Here is a 13,601-nt window from a genome sequence, read left to right as displayed (position 1 = left end):
AACACAATAGGAAATATAAAAATACAATATAATATAACATACCAATAATATAGATATAGTACAATATAATATAGCCCTTTAATATTATGTTTTTGAAGACCCTCTATACCTATAATGTTACAGAGCTATAAGTCTAATGGTTCAATATTAAATTAAAAAATCAGGAGTCAGCCTGGCTGGTTAGCTCAGTGGATTGAGCGCAGGCCTATGAACCAAAGGGTCGCCAGATCAATTCCCAGTCAGGGCACATGCCTGGGTTGCAGGCCAGGTCCCTGGTTTGGGGCGTGCGAGAGGCAACCACACGTTGATGTTTCTCTCCCGTTCTCTTCCTTTCCCCTCTCTAAAAGTAAATAAATAAAATCTTAAAAAAATCAGGAGCCAAATCTATTATGATGCACAATCCCAATTTTATAAAAACTATAGCTGTGCCTAAAATAAGTAAACTGAAATACTAACAGAGATAGTCTGATTGCTGGGCTTATTGTCGATTTTGTATTTGTTGTTTGTTTTCTTATATATTTTTTGTTGCTTCCACATTCTCTACAGTAAAAGGCAAATTCATTATTTACTTAGAAAATGGCAGGTTATAAGGGTGGGAGGATGTCTGGAACTGTGTGAGTTAATGAAATGCAAACTATTTCAGGAATTCTGTGCATGAGTTCCCCTTGTCCTTCCTGTGAAAACTGAAACTGGCATCTCAGATGGTTTGAAGACTTAAACACTAAAAATAGCAAAACTTCCACAGGAAAGCGTTGGTTGATGTACTGATAGTCTCGGAATGAACACAGCTTTAGGCAAGAGGGAAAAGCCAAAATCCCCACAAAAAAAAAATGTTGGATATATTTGATTACATAAGGAACTTCAAAAAAAATCTGGCAAGAAAAAATACCTCAAATAATCTTAAAAGTAAAACCAAAGATGGAGTAGATATTTCTGTAGCAGATGTGATGGTTGACTGATACTCTTCATTTACAAAGAGACCATCTAATCATTAAGAAAAGAGAGGCAGTATTTTTAAAAAGTGGGAAAATGGGATTTCTGCTTTTAACAGCAGACTAGGTACTTCAGACCCACAACACACAGGAAATAGTAACCCTGGCTGGGTGGCTCTGTTGGTTAGAGCATTGTCCCCATGCACTGGAAGTCTGTGGGTTCAAGTCCCAGTCAGGGCACATACTAAGGTTGCAGGTTCGATCCCTGGTTGGGGCGCATATGGGAGGCAACCGATTGATGTTTCTTTCTCTCGTTCGTGTTTCTCTTTCTGTCTCTCAAATCAGTAAATATCCTGGGTGAGGATTTAAAAAGTGTTGAGTAGTAATTAAGTACAGGCGGTGGGGAAAATCTGGCCTGGCCAGGGCGGCTGGGAGGCTGAGTGTGTGACTGTCGGACATTTGCCGGGAGAGACGCCCCTCGCAGAGCCCGGTTTCAGAGGGGTTTGGGGGGAGGTTGCCAGACCCTGGACCGGACGGCTGCCGTCAGTGTCCCCCGTCCACTGGGGAAAGGAAATGAAAGGCTGAGGGTGGTTTGTCACAAAGCTGCAGTGGATTAGATTTCGTTTGTCACGGAGAGAACTGAGCATAAGGCAGGACCTGACTTCGGGGTTCAGGGGCCGGTGGATTCCCGGGGTCCCCCTCCGCCCTCCCCGCTCCACGCCGGGTCCTGCCCAGGCCGCCTCTTGTCCTTCTCTCCCGTGGGCACTGGTTCCGGACAGTGACACCTTTTGCCGGTTTTGATGTTCGCCACCCACCATCTCAGGGGGGTGCAGTGGAAAAACATGAAGCTTCCTAGGCCCTGACCATGGAATGGGGTCGATAATCGATCCACGGCCGAGGGTAAGCCAGACGCTGCCCACCCCACTCTGCGCGCATCTTCACTTGAAATCTGGGAAGCAGATTTGGAGGAGGGTGCAGAACGCCCACCATGATCCCCCCGGATCCCAAACCCACCCTGTGGTCGGCTTCCGACCCCTGGGCCTCAGGCCTCCAGGTGGGACAGAAGAATCAGCGCCCACCCCCTTGTGGGTCTGGGGGACGGTGACGTGGACGGGCTTTGTTGTTCACAGAGGCGCCTCTCCCAGGCGTCGGGTACCGTCACCAGCCAGGCCCTTTCACAACTGAGGAAGCGGAGGAGCCCCAAGGTCGCGCCGAGTTCTGTGACTCTGTAGCTTTTCCAGGGACAGACCCGGGCTCTGTCCCCAGGCAGCTCCTTGGTCACTAAGTTGTGTGCCTGTGTCAGTTTCTTTGGCTGTGGGGACGAGGGGCCCCAAACCCAGTGGCTTAAACAACCAGGGTTGACCATCTCCTGGTCATGAAGGCACAGGTCAGAGGTCAAGGTCAGCGGTGGTCCCTCCTGAGGAAGTTGGCTCCGGCTTCTCCCCCCAGCTCCCAGTGTCTGTGGACAGCCTTAGGGGTGCCTTGGAATTGCGGGGTACGCGTTCAGTCCACAGAGGGCCATCCACAGAAAACTGTCGGGATAATCTTCTGTTCTTTGGTGGCCTGCAGAGCGAGCAATGTGTGACAGCGCCCCCTCCTGGTGCCTTGGGAGACGCAGGGCCTGCTGAGGCTTCCCCACACCTGGGGCGGGTCACCTGTCCTCTGTCTGAGAAAGTAGGGGAGGCTCATACCTGTGCTTCTCAGACTCCAGTGTGCAGACTCCCGGGACCCTGTTAGAACGTGGGTCTGGTTCCATTGGTCGGGCCGGGCCTGGGGCTCCGAGTCTCCCACCACCTGCCAGGCCGCACAGCCCAAGACCCGCGGATCCCGGGCCCAGGTTTGCGGTTCTGATTCCCTGGGCTCCTTCGTGAGCAGGGCTGACACCATCTTAGTGGACACCAGCCCTCCCGAGACACGCGCGTGTCTCACGGGGCGAAGGGGCCCACGGAGTCTGCCCTTTGTCAGCCGCCTGTCTATCCTACGAAACCACGCCGCGCCCCATCCCCCACCCTGACGCCGGCCGGGACCCTGAGGTTCCCGTGGGCAGAGAGTGCACATCCGACCCCCTCCCAGCGCCTCCTACAGGAGGGCGGAGAGGTTTCAGATCCAGGAACGATGGAAACATTGTCCTGCAGCGAATCAGCTCAGCAATGCAAAGTGACCCTCTTAGCAGGTGGCCCTCCGGTGCCTGGTGACACCCATTTGCTAACACCGCTGACTGACGGTGACAGGGGAGGCAGCTGGCACTGACTCCGCTTCCAGGAACTCCTTTCTCCGTTCCCATGGCAACTCAGAGGAGATCAGCTTCCCGGTGCTCAGCAGGAGAGCGGGCGGAAGGCCGTCCTATCTCTCTTCTTCGCGGACAGCTCCTCACCCCCTGCCTGTGCGAAATTTTCTAGAATTTGGGGGCAGTGGGTCAAAATGCCATTGTCTAGTTCAGGCCACATCAAGCCAGAGTTTTACGAAAATACACATCTCTCCCTGCACAGTCAGATCCACGGTTTCCCTCTCGGGGGCTGGGGCTCCCCTGCCTTCATTCCCGCCGGAGCAGGGCCTCAAAGCGAGGGGTGTTCCCACTGCACACGCGTGAGTGCTGAGCACGCCACCCCCACCCAAGGCACCCCCACGGCACCCACGCTGAGGGGCTGAGGGGAGGGTGGCGTGGGAGCAGCCCGCTCAGGGGTTTGGCCGCATCGCAAGCATTTGATGAAGCCACTGATACGTGTCTGTGTCGACAGGACACGGGCGTCTGCCCTGTTCTGTCACCTTCTGAACGCCCAGCTGCCTGATTTCCATTCTTTGCAGCTGGAAGGGGGTCCCTGCCCCCCTTCCACTGCCCCCCGAAGGTCCCAGTGGGAGGGCATCTGGGAGGCAGGTGCCGCCGTGCGTGTGGCCACTCCGAGCCAGGTCTGACGGCTCCGCCAGGGCCGCTGGTGACCTGGCTGGTTTCTCCTTCCTCTCGACCCTCCGGCCACGGGGACGTGAGGGCAGACCCTGCCAGGTGCCCCCACAGGAGCTGTGCCCTGACTGTGGCACAGCGCCAGCAGCTGGGAGACGACACGTAGGTAACGGTACCAGGCCACCCCATCTGTCCCCTCCACCGTCACCCTGCCCTCTGCCCAGATGTCCTCCCCTCACTCAGCCGGACACCATGTCCCACAGCAGATGCCGACCTTGCTGACAGGAAGGGTGTGGGGGGAGGGTGACTTGGAGCTCCCGGACTCGGGGGGCCTGGAGGACCCGGATCAATGCCCTGTGGCATGTAAGTGTTCGAGGGCTCGGTTGTCAGAGGTGACCGTGGCTTGGGGGCCCTGACGGGTGCAGGGGACACCATCTCTGGGCCGATGGCTCGTCCTGGCTCCCTTTCCTGTTGGCCGTGTCCATGGGGAGCTGCTACCCCCCCATCTTCAATGGAAGCAATTTCTTTTATTTTTTAAGATTTTTATTTATTTCTAGAGAAGGGGGAAGGGAGGGAGACAGGGAGAGAAACATCAGTGTGAGTTGCCTCTTGCACGCCCCCTACTGGGGACCTGGCCTGCAACCCAGGCATGTGCCCTGACTGGGAATGGAACTGGCGACCCTTTGGTTCACAGGCTGGTGCTCAACCACTGAGCCACACCAGCCAGGGCCAGTGGCAGCAATTTCTCTGTCATCCTCTCTTTGGGGTCCACGATTAACCGACTGCCTCCTAACAAGGGTCAGGGCAGGAGGACGGGAGCCGGGTGACCTCTGCCTCGGAAGTCAGAGCGACGCCTGGCATCCCCTGGGCCTGGTCCTTCCTGTCGTTGGAGGCCCCCGGGGAACAGTGCATAGGCCCTGCCGCTGCCCCGCTGCCCTGCTGCCCGTGGACGCAGACCTCCCCCCCCCCGTCCCCCACCCCCTGCCTCCCCTCCGGCCTCACTCTTCTCTGCCGCCTCACGGGGAGTTCGTGGTACTCAGAAAAGTAGGTCACGAGCAGCTGCCATCCATTAGCAAGTTAAGTGGCCCGGAGAACGTGGTGACTGTGTCCTTCGGGAGGCTGATGACGAGGATGTGAAAACATGTGACTCACGGCTGCAGCGGGCCCCTCCACGGAGCTGAAGCTGTGGCCACCTGCGGCCCAGACCTCCAGGCAGGAGACCGGACCCTGGCCTTTTGGTATGTGGGCCACGCTCCAACCGGCTGAGCCGAGGGCCAGTGAGGTGGGTGCCTCGTAGACAGAGAAGCGGAGTATTTAGTAGACAAGTCCACGGGCCTATAGATAAATAAGTGTTCAACAAATAAATGAATCAACACTGTTAGCAACACGGGGCGGCGGCCCCACCAGGAGCAGGGCGAGGGAAGCCGGGAACAAATCACACTTCAGAGGAAATGGAGCCGTGAACAGTCCGACCCCGAAATTCTCCCTCCGTGTTCCTGGTCCAGACGCGGTGGAAATTCCTGGCTGCCACCTTTACCCTCTGCGGGGTCAGGCAGAACACGCTGAGGCCGTGGGGGGTTGGGCGCCTGGCCTGCCCTCCGGGACGGGGCGGAGAGTCGGGCCTGGTTCTCTCCGTGTGCAAGTCCTACACTCGGTGGCCAGGCAGTGGCAGCTGTTGGGACGATCGTTACTTGATAGAAATGGAAACCCCACTCCTCCAGGGGTCAGTCAGGACAGAAGCGATCTGAGTGCCATCGAAACGCACTCGGTCGTTCCTCTCTGTGCGTCAGGTGCTGGCGAGGGTGGAGGGCCACCCCAGGACTTCCGCTGCCTCCGCTGTGGGGCTACTCCCCCAACCTCAGGGTGCAGGGTGATCTCGGATCTCGGGGAGAGCCGGAGAGAGACAAGGGGAGGACAGCACCGCTCCGGTGGAACCTCGAGGCCACACAACAGAAAGCCACTGTCAAGTCCAAGAGACAACACATTTCTTCCAGGTTTTGCCCTCCCAAGGGGTTCTGCACGATGATCAGCCTCCTATCGTAAGTCCCCTTCTTTTCCTCAGATAAACCTGATTCACATTAGCTCAGCACCTGACTATGTCCTGGACGCTGTGCGGGAGCTACGAGGAAGGTAAAACTTGCCGAGCGATACAGGAGAGACTGATAAATACGCTGGCCCTGCCCGGGGGCCAAGTGCAGCAAGTGCTGCTACACACGTGTATGGGGGGGGCAAAGAGGAGCTCGTGCCTTGTAGTACCGGGGAGATTTCAGGAGGACTTCCTGGAGGAGGTGGCATTGGAACCGGGAAGTGACAGTGGAGTATGGGGAGCGGGGAGGGAGGCATTTGGATGGGAAGCAATAGCCTGAAAAAGTCACAGAACTCAGGGAAGCCTCTAGAATGTTCAGGAAAGCGAGCTGCAGCGTGGGGTGGGGTGGAGGGCGGGAAGAACAGGAGGCCCGGAGGTGCCCTCGGGCTCAGGCTGGGCAGGACCTTGGATGCCCTGGACTGCATTGCACTCGGTTTGCTCTCAGGGATAAACACACATTTCATCCCAAGTGGAGACCCAGAGGCTGCGTTCCAGAACAGCACTGTTCGGTTTTGCAGAGTTCCGTCTGGTCCCTGCACCTCCTTGCGGCACAAACATTTTATTTACCTCTTTACTAAAAACTACGTGTTCCGTCCTCGCCGGGGAGGTGGTTGTTTACCCCTTTGCTCTTCCTTCCGCGGCAGGAAGACATCCTTTCTGCTCGCTAATTCGCTTCAGAGAAGCAAATTGGTCGCCCGCTGTTTTGCCAAACGAGAACGTGCTTCCTAGAAACGGAGCCATTAAAACCACATTTCATCGTGTGCACCCGAGTGGTGCCCACATGGCTGCACGTCTCTGCGTGCCAGACCCCCGCCCCTGGAGGCACGGTCCCCGCAGGACTGCCTGTCCTCGTGTGCATGGGCCAGTTGCTAAGCCACAGAGAGCCCAGCCGATGGCCATTTCCATCGATCGACTCTCCTCTCCGCCCCTCCCCCACCTCCCCGCTCAGTCGGGGCCACTGCACCTGCTGACAGGCCAGGGCCGAGGCAGCTTTGGGGGGGCGTGGGGCTCCCCGGGACTTGCTGCAGCTTTGCACAGTGTGGGGCCCCAACCGTGTTGGTTTGACAGGAAGCCCAGGGCGCAGGGAGGTGGCTGCAGGTCCCTGCCACCTGGAAATCCATGACGTCATCCCGCTGACAAATATTTTGTGCTCGGTGGCCCGGTGGCCGTGGTGGTGCTGTGTGTGAGACAAGCGACACGGAGTGGCCGAGGGCGCCCCAGGCTCAGGGACGCCAGGTGTTGCTGAGAAGGGACTCAGGGCCTCCCCGAGGAACAGCGGGCGGCGGAGCCCGGGTCAACCGCTGAGGCTCCCGCGAAGCTCCCAGCACGGTCGGCTGCTCTGGGACAGCGGGGACAGCGGGGACTGTCCGGGAAGCCCCGCGGCCCCTGCTCGCTGGAGGCGTGTGTGGATGTGGGGCAGCTGGAAGAGCGAACCTTTGTGGGCACACGATAGACAATTCCACGGGGTTGACGACCCCGGTGGGGCAGGTGCCACCGTGGCGTGTGGTCTGGCCGTGAACTGGTGTCTGGGGCAGCCTCCCCCAGGGGCCTGGCCAAGGGCGGAGGCTTCAGGGGTTAGAGTCGGGGACACGAGAACTCACCTCGATTTTAGCCTGTGCATCGACACGGTTCCTTCACTGTAACGCACAGGCCCCGGGGTGTGAGCCGTGCCTGTGCCTGTGTTACCGCTCACACCCGTGCACCTGCACTGTGCTCTGGTCCTGTTGCCCCCGAGACCCCCACCCACCGAGAGGGAACTGCAGGCAGGGGACAGTGGGGGACTGGGGGCCGCATGAGTGTGTGACGCTGGAGAGACCACAGGCACGGCCTCGGAGTGGGCCCCACCTGCAGAGCGGGCACGGCCCCGAGCGGTCAGACTGTCTGCCCCCACCCGCACTGTCTCCCACGAAGGGCGTGAGGTGGCGTGAGCCTTGGAGGGTCCCAGAGGCGGCTCAGCCGCTGTCCCATGGAGGCGGTGGGGGTGCACGATTGTGGGTGGAACAGCCTGGGCGTCTGAGGCAAAACGAGCAGGGCCGGGTCCTCCCCACGGGCAGGTGGCGCGTCCTGGGCGGGAAGCCATGAGCACGGAGGCCATCTGGGGAAGGCCGACGGACACGCCTTGGCGTCCCCCAACGGGGCAGGCTGCGCCGCGACCAGGAACGAACTCCTCGAGACACACAAGTGCGCCGTTGGCTCGAACTAACGCTCAGGCTCCTGTCCCTCCTTCCTAATGAGACTCATTCTGGCAAATTGCTTTTTCATGTGAAATCAGAGGTCAGTTACCACGCACGCACCTGGACCTGCTGGGTGTTTGTGGAGCATGAGGCCAGAGAGGCTTGTTACATGACCACGTCCACCAAATGTGGCAGTTTCGGGGCCTCTGTCCAAACGCTGGTGGTGTGACCGGCAGCCCCCGAGAGGAGGGTCTGGGGCAAGGGGCTTCCATGCTGTCGTTACCACGGGACCTTCACGGGGGCCGGCTGTTCTCGGCATTGGCAACACTCACGGGAACCGCTGTGAGGGGGACACGCAGCCGAATCGGAACGGCCGGCAGCAAAGCTGAACTGGAAACCGCGTTGAAGACACAGGGTACGGCGTTGCCGCGGCGTCCTACGCGCCCCATGCACCGCGCTTTCCTGGGGAGCCAGCCACACCCAGGCCTCTGTCCTCCTCGTTCAGGGTCCGTGACGGGCACTGCCTCGTTCCACAGGAGTGGAGTCACTTTCTTGTCATGATCCTGCTAATGACACGCACTGACACTGTCTCATGGATGTTTAACTTTAAAACTCTTCAGACAGATTCATGCGTGTCCATTTTTAGGGCGTAAATGACCAAGAGAAAGCCCCACACCTCAGAACGCAGGAGGGCTCTCCCCGTGGCCGGGTTCCAGGCTGCGTGGGTGGGGAGACAGGACGGCCAGGCAGGCAGCCCCCCCCCCCCCATTTCAAAGAGGCTGAGAGTCGCAGTCCCGCCCAGCAGACGGAGGCACCGTCAGGTAAGAGCAGATCTGTCCTTTGCAACTTGCCGAACGCACCTTCCGGCACCTTCCGGGACACGGAGAGGCCACCCTGTTTCCACCCGCACAGCAGAAAACTAACACACAGAGACTGGCCTTGGCCTTGGCCTGGACAGGCTGCTGCCGGCTCCTCTTGTTCCAAGCACCTGGGGCGCCTCTCAGGTCGCTTTCCAAGAAAGAAACAGCCGCGTGGAGGGCGGGCCACCCCCGCCCCTGGTGCTGCCTTTACGAGTGACCACTCCTCACAGTGACTGTGAGTGCGTCTCACCGGTGCTGTGGCCCACGGCTCGCTGCCCACCCAGCACCTGCCCCTCCTGTGTCCTCCCTGGCAGGGTTTCATTTTTATTCAGGGTGGCACCATGCTCTTGTCCACCCCAGGCTCCTGCAAAAGGGGTTCGGCCCCTGCTGGAGCCAGGAGCTGTCCTCAAAGTCAGGGGTTCTTCCGGCCTGGCCCTTCCTGCCTTGGTCCACCTGTTTCTTTCTGCCTGGAGTTTGGTGTCAGTAGCTGGAGCTGAAGCCACCCTCGGGGCCCTGGAGGCCACATCGAGCCTGAGGCCAAGTGCCAGAAACACAGCAAAGGAGAGTGTCCGGGACCCGGTGCCGGACTATGTCTCCAGAGCCCCTGCGTGAGAAGACGGCCAGCCGTCACGTCAGAGCTGCCGCGGTTCCCTTAATTACGCAGCTGGAAGGAATTCTAACGAGCGTGGAGCACCATGAGTAACGGCGTGGTCTTTCCAGAGTGTGCAACGAGTTTGGAGGGAGAACTTCAGCATCGGAGCCGGCACTCATCGCTCAGCTCTCACGGCGGCGGGTCCCCCTTCCACTGGGTACTCAGGTGGCGGCGCAGAAACCAGACACGGCGCACAAGGAGGGGGAAGTGCAGATCAGAGGCAGGTCCCTCTTCACGGGGACGACGGGCCTCGGGCCACCTGCAACCGGGCCCCATTGCCTCCTCACCAGACCAGACCACGTGTGCCTGCCACCCGGCCCACGGCCTGGCTCTGGGCCTGCGTGGTCTCCACGAAGCACCCCCCTCCGAGTGTGGCCCTGGCCGTGGGTGTCGGCAACACTGGGCTGAAGGACGGCCAAGGGCATTTGGCCTCAGGACCCCATCCCACTCTTAAAATGATCAGAGGACCACCAAGGGCTTTTGTTTTATGAAGAGAGTATCTATTTATAGTTATTTTAGAAATTAAGCAGCTTTTAAAAACATCTTAAAATAACAGTGAAAAGTCCACACCATTTTAATGCAAACTACATTTTTCAAAGCAAAACAATTAGGGAGGAGTGAGGCATTTTAAAGTATGGTTTTATACTTAAAAAAAAAAAACCCTGCATGGCCCGACTTAAAAAAAAGCAGCTGGCTCTTCCGGTTGCTTCCTTACACTTTACCAGCTCCGGCAACCAGAACATCTCTCTCAAGCAGGGCCCTCGGCCTGGGCGCCATCCGTAGCTGGACGAGCTAATCCCAGGTGGTGGCTGTTTGTGGGAGGGGCAGGGTGACCAGCAGACGTCCCAGTGGAGCCCCCCCAGTCCCTGCCCTGAAGGACACCCTCATGGCTCCGGACCCTGTCCCAAGTCCCCGGGGGGGTGGGGGGCAACACCACCCTGGCAGAGGGGAGCTGGTCCACGTGGGTGGAGGCGGTGGCCACAGAACGAGGGGCCAGCTGAGTGGGAGCCCCTTCCTGGCTCCGTGAGCCTCCGACAGAGGCAGCTGGGCCTGGAGAGCCCAGGACAGGTGGCCCGGCCATGTCCCTGTGAGGCTGGGTTTTGCCTTCATTCTTATGTGTCTTTGTCTGTCGTCTGAGTTATTGGGGGGACGAGGCACCACCGGAGAAAACACCCAAAGTGCTTGACGACACCAGGCCGGGCCTGTGGGGGCATCGGGGACCATCAGTTCCTTTCACCGTTTCTGTTGCCCTGGGAGGGGCTGCCAGGGAAGGAAAGCCCGGGACTGTGGTCCTCGCCCACCCATCTCCTGGTGAATAAGCGGTTCTGGGAGGGAGGCCGGGCTTTAGTGACAGGAGGGAGAGGCTGGGGAGGGCAAGTCTGAGTCAGAGGACAAACCAGCGCCTGAGACGCTGGGAGGCTTCTCTGGGATGGAGCCCGCCGTGTGGGCGCGCTGTTCCTGGGCGGCGGGGGCCCACTGGGCCTCCCATCCCACAACTTCACCGTCACCAGGTGCCGCTGGCCTTGGTGTTTGGGGCGGGTGCTCTTCAGAGAGCCCGCCTCCGCCCCGCACACCCAGGCACCACACACAGCCCTGCACGGATGCAGGCCCCCAGGGGGCAGTCGCTGAGTCTGGCAGGGCCCGTGTGCCCGAGACACCGGCATGGTAATCACCGGGAATGATGCCTGGCCGCCCGGCTGCTCCACTTACCTAATTACTCTGCCCTTGAGATATTTTTATTTGAAGCCACTCAGAGGGGAGGGTTGCCACGGCAACCTGCCGCGGGGATGTTGTTTAGCCTCTTCGAGTGGATGAAATTGCCCACTGGGCCCATCGATGGGGCTCGGGTGGCGTCACTTCCACCCGCCAAGAGCCTTTCCCGCTCAGTCCCGGTGAAGTGTCACCGACGGATGGCCGAGGCCGTGGGGTCCCCTGTGCAGGTCCCCAGCCTGGCTGCTCGGAGGCAGAGGTTTGGGGGGCTGTTGGGGACTAGGGTTGGAGTCAGAATCAGAATTTCTTACCGGTAATGACTCGCTAATGTTATGTCCGATAATCCTGAAGTGTATTTTTCTTATGTGAACAACAGGCTGAATGTTGCTCCCCCCCCAGGTGCTGGGCAGCATGGACATGGGAGGGGCCTGTTCTCGCTGAGCCCCCCCCCCCCACACACACACACACGGCCCAGGCAGCCTCCCCCTCTGGAGGGATCCTGTTGTGGCTTCTGCAGGGGCCGCTCCCTCCCTCCCCCGTCCGGTCCGTGAGCTGGGGGTTCTTCTGACCTGCAAAGTCCAGTCCCCTGTGGGGCGAGAGGACCCCAGGTGGCTTTCTCGGATGACGAATCGCACACTAATGAACTTCCTTGTCAAGGATCTTCACCGGCAAAGTCATCTCCGCTCTCTCCACACGGAAAGAACAAGACAGGGTTCCGGGTAGAAACACGAGATGGCTTCGGGGACCGAGAAAACACAGGTCCCCTGAGGCTGCCACCCTGGCGTGGGCACCCAGTGGCCCTGCCTCCAGGGGTCCAACGGGCCAGAATGCACTGGCCGCCCACAGACGCCCCTCCCGTGGGAGGGCGGTCCAGGGAGCCGAGAGGAATGGGGGATGGGATGGGAGTGGGAGTGTGCACAGGCCGTCCCTCCCACGTCCACCCTTCCTCCTGAAACCCCACCCTTCACTCCGGGCGACAGGCCTGAGCAGAAGTGAGTTTCCATCCCCAATTTGGGGAGGACTCAATGAGAGACTCAGGCCGGCACCAGCGTTGGAAAGGAGGCTCGCGCGCCCCCCCCCCCCACGTCTGGACCCATCTCTGAGCCCAGCAACGCGACATCCCGGTCCTCACGCTGAGCTTCTCCCTCAGAACTGGATGCCTTTGATCGTGGCCTCGTTTCCCAATTACCGAAGGGAGCCAAAGGCACCTCAGCCCAGGACTCATCTCCCAAAGCGCATTAGACCCCCGCCGCCCGGAGGGGAAGCGCGTGATTACTGTCAGCTGGCTCGGCGGCCACATCAGTTCCCATTTGTGGGTGCAGTGGGGTCCCTGGCAGGGGCAGGGCCCGGAGACCGGGCTCGGAGTTTAGATCCTGCTCCATAAGGTTCTCAGAAAGAGGTTTCTGATGTGAATGTCCCTCCCAGAGAACTCGAGTTCTCCTCCCGGGAGTTGACTGCGGCTTCAGCGGTGCAGCAGCGCGGGGGGGCAGGCAGACCCCGGCCACAAAGGTGCCAGGTGCCGCCTGCCCCCTTCGTCGTCCAGCTCAGCCACCTCTGTTGTTCCACTCGTCACCGAGTGACAGGGCTCTTCCGCCTGGGGCAGGGACACCCTCCCTGCATTTCCATGCCGGGGTGGCCTGTCTCCTCCTCCGCTGCACCCCCACAGCACCTTTCATCCCAAGACAGGGTTGGCTCCGCTTTAGTGTCCCTGGGACGGGACCCTAAAGGCAGCACGGTGCCTTTCCTGAAAGCGCACAGTGTTTCCTTGGCTTCGTGCGGGCTCATGGGCTCCCCAAGTCCTTTCTCCCCGCCCCTGCCGACGCCCCCCGGGGAAACGCAGGTTACATTCTGGACACCATTTTCCCTTCTAAATGCAACTGATGGACACTTCTGTTCACTTCACCTCCAACCTATTCCTCTGACCTAGCACCGGTCCCCATCACGGCCGTTCTGCGCCTGCCCGCTTCCCCGTGAGGACCAGGCAGCAGGTCCCTGGCCCCTGGGACCCCGCGGGCTCTGCTGTGGCCCCTTCCCGGCTGTTTTCACAACCTGTTAAAAACGAGCCGATCAGATGCGACTCCTTTGGCAAATAAGAAGGGGCGTCTGTCTGCCTGCGTTTCCCCGCCCCGGGGGCTGCGGCTCTGCCTGAGGCAGAGGGGGCGTCACGGCCGCGCTGCGTCTGCTCCGAGTTCCAGAAACGTCCTCCGGGGCCTGCGCTCCAGCGGCCCCTCCCGGCCATGTGTGGCCATGACCTTGACCCCGGAAGGCCCTGTCTGCAGGTGCTGGCC

Source organism: Artibeus jamaicensis, unplaced genomic scaffold, assembly GCF_021234435.1.
Source record: "Artibeus jamaicensis isolate MK-2021 breed Jamaican fruit bat unplaced genomic scaffold, CSHL_Jam_final scaffold_625, whole genome shotgun sequence".
Taxonomy (NCBI): domain Eukaryota; kingdom Metazoa; phylum Chordata; class Mammalia; order Chiroptera; family Phyllostomidae; genus Artibeus; species Artibeus jamaicensis.
This window is presented reverse-complemented; position numbering follows the sequence as displayed.